General features: G+C 45.8%; 1 protein-coding gene across 1 annotated transcript in view; it reads right to left on the bottom strand.

Annotated features, from left to right (window-relative positions):
* GPD1L (glycerol-3-phosphate dehydrogenase 1 like) overlaps nucleotides 1-3124 on the bottom strand; it is a 66814-nt gene that overhangs the window by 61782 nt on the left and 1908 nt on the right. The window lies entirely within an intron of this gene.

Below are 3124 nucleotides of genomic sequence, written 5' to 3'. Positions count from 1 at the left end.
AAAAAAAAAAAAAAAAAGAGAGAGAGATAAGCAAGCAACTTCCAAGAACAGTCCTCTAACGGCCTATCAGTCACTCTTCTTGTCATTTCCCCATCTTCAGCCTCTGCCGCTGGGCCGAAGACCAAGCCAGTCCATGAGAGCTCTTTCACGATGATGAAACTAAAAAAAATAATAGCAGCTGACAATTATTCAGTGCTAGTCACCACACACTTTTCCAGGATGTCCTGGATGTCTTAACTTAATCCTAGCCATAGGTTAGGTACCAGTTATGGTTCTTAGAGAACAGCAGTTTGCCCAAGGGCTCAGGGCTACCATGTGAGACACCAGGACAGAAATCCAGGGATTCAAATTCCCCAGGCCTCTCCTTGTACCATTGTACCTCTGCCTCCAAGGAGGTTTGGGTTACGTTTCTGTACATGTACTCCCCCCCACAGAAGTTTGGCTGTAAACACAGCCCTGAGTTTTAGCTCTAGAACTGTGTTTCGCATTGTATCTGGGTGAGTTTCCCAAAGTACTGGTAAAAACAAACAAAAGACCTTTCTTTTATCTTTGGAAGAACTGGAGAAGCTTTTGTTGTGTTTCTGAGTCACAAGTCACAGGGCCAGGAAAAGCCATACAGGTTAGGAAGACCCTCCCTGCACCACCAGCAGTAGGTAGCACAGCAGGGCTCAGCTGGGTACACAAGGGCCCCTCCTCTGGCATCCCCTGTCTGACCTGTCTAGAGGAAAGAAGGGTCACCAAAGGACAGACAAGCACACGTTATACAACCTGTTTACTTTGTGGCCCAGGTCCTTCGTGCCCAAAGCTCTCTACAAAGCCACTAGATTCAGTAGGCTGACAACTGGATTACAACTGATGACAGCTGACATGAGGGTAGCACTCAGAGTAAGGGTTACAGCTATCTCTTAGCTATAAGTTTATATATCCCACACCTTTATTTACACAAGCACCTTGAGCTACCTCCAAGTCCCAAGTGAAAATACTACTTAAGCAAGTTTACATTCCTGACACAAGGACCAGGTTTAGAAGGGTAGGTCTTGGTCTTGGCAATCTGTTTTAAAATTAGCAAAAGTCTAGGCCAGGTACAGTGGCTAACACCTATAATCCTAGTACTCTGGGAAGGAGAGGCGGGTGGATTGCTTGAGCTCAGGAGTTTGAGACCAGCCTGAGCAAAGACCCTGTCTCTACTAAGAATAAAAAAACTAGTTGGGTGTTGTGGCAGGTGTCTATGTTCCTGTGACTTGGGAGGCTGAGGCAAGAGGACTGCTTGAGCCCAAGAGTTAGAGGTTGCTGTGAGCTATGATATCCATAGCTCTCTAGCCTAGAGCAACAGAGTGAGACTTTGTCTTAAAAAAAAAAATAGTGACTTGGCACCTGTAGCTCAAGCGGCTAAGACACCAGCCACATACACCAGAGCTGGCAGGTTCGAATCCAGCCCAGGCAACAATGACAACTACAACCAAAAAATAGCCAGGCCTTGTGGTGGGCACCTGTAGTCCCAGCTACTCAGGAGGCTGAGGCAAGAGAACCACCTAAGCCCAGGAGTTGGATGTTGCTGTGAGCTGTGATGCCACAGCACTCTACCGAGGTCGATAAAGTGAGACTCTGTCTCTAATAAAAAAAGAAATAGCCTGATGTTGTGGCAGGAAGTTGAGGCAAGAGAATTGTTCGTGCCCAAGACTTTGAGGTTGCTGTGAGCTATGAAGCCACAGCACTCTACAGAGGGCAACAAAGTGAGACTATCTAAATAAATAAATAAACAAAATGTAAATCTAATCTTGTAACAAATCCAGAAGAACCTCTATAAGTTGACCACACAAGGGACTGTAACAAACTGGTCAACATATGAAGATGGTCAATGGAGGGAAGAGGTCAACTATGGAGGTTCTATACCATTCACTTTGCAATTCTTTTGTTCTTATCTTCTAAGCCCTTATCTATCTTGACTTGAAAAAGAGGGCAGGAATTGTGTCCTGCCATGTCTATATCCTTGCATAAACTAAGGATCTAACCAGGCACCAGTAAAATGTCTACTGACCGGTGCTGAATACCCCTTCCTTAAATCCCTCCTGGGGAGGTCGTGATCCTCTCTCTAGGACTGGAATGGCTCTGCATCCACAGCCGTGGCTGAAAAGCCAACTGTTCCCGTCTGACCCCTTAATTAATGGAGCCAGGCAGCCAGCCCAAACCATCGGCACATTTCTCAATTGCTCTGCTTCAGTGTCACTGGCCGAGTTCTACTCCATTTCCCTGGGCTGGAGTGGGCCAAGAAAACAATCAAGTACATCAGAGTGAAGATGCCACGGGCAGGCAGCCAAATCCCAGTGGAGAGGGCAGGAAGTTCACTTCACTACTCTTGCTGTAGGCCTAAATTCAGTGTGGTAAGCAGTGTGGTAAAGCTGTGCTACTTCTACTGCACCTTGCAAACTAGGAAAGGCGACTGTCATCTGTGTACTTTTACCAAAAAAGAAACTAATGTTGCAAGAGCATGTGCTCAATGGGTGCTTTTCCAGTGGCACAGCCAACCGGGCAGCTGACATCTCACTCGAATGACCTTGGGATCAAAGCTGGCAAAGCAAGCTGGAAGTCCAAATGAAGCTCTGTAACAGATAGGTCCCAACTCCAACAAATGTTGTACAGAACAGTTTGTTGTTGGCCAAAAACTATCCCCACCTCCAGCTTAACAGAAAAGTACATAATACTCTCGTTTTTGCAGGGCAGAGGGGGAAAGGATCATATATGTAAACATTCACTTGCACCTGCCTGGAATGCCTCCAGAAAGGTCAGAGGAAATTAATTACACTGGTTTTCCTCTAGAAGGTACTTGGTGGAACAAATGTGAATGAAAGATGTTTCATTGCTGTTGATACTTTTTGTTTTTTAAACCATATAAATTTTAAATTGCACACGAACTTTATGGACACCCTGTATATTACCAATCAAATAAAATTACAGTTTTTAAACTTATTGTTCAGGGCAGCACCTATGGCCCAGTGGGTAGGGCGCTGGCACCATATACTCCCATATACTGAGGGTGACAGGTTCAAACCCAGCCCTGGCCAAACTGCAACAAAAAATAGCCGGGTGTTGTGGCGGGCGCCTGTAGTCCCAGCTACTTGGGAGG

The sequence above is a fragment of the Otolemur garnettii genome, unplaced genomic scaffold (genome assembly GCF_000181295.1).
Source record: "Otolemur garnettii isolate 467f Iridium unplaced genomic scaffold, OtoGar3 scaffold00002, whole genome shotgun sequence".
NCBI lineage: Eukaryota > Metazoa > Chordata > Mammalia > Primates > Galagidae > Otolemur > Otolemur garnettii.
The sequence above is the reverse complement of the archived record's forward strand: the minus strand, read 5'-3'. Positions and strand labels throughout refer to the sequence as shown.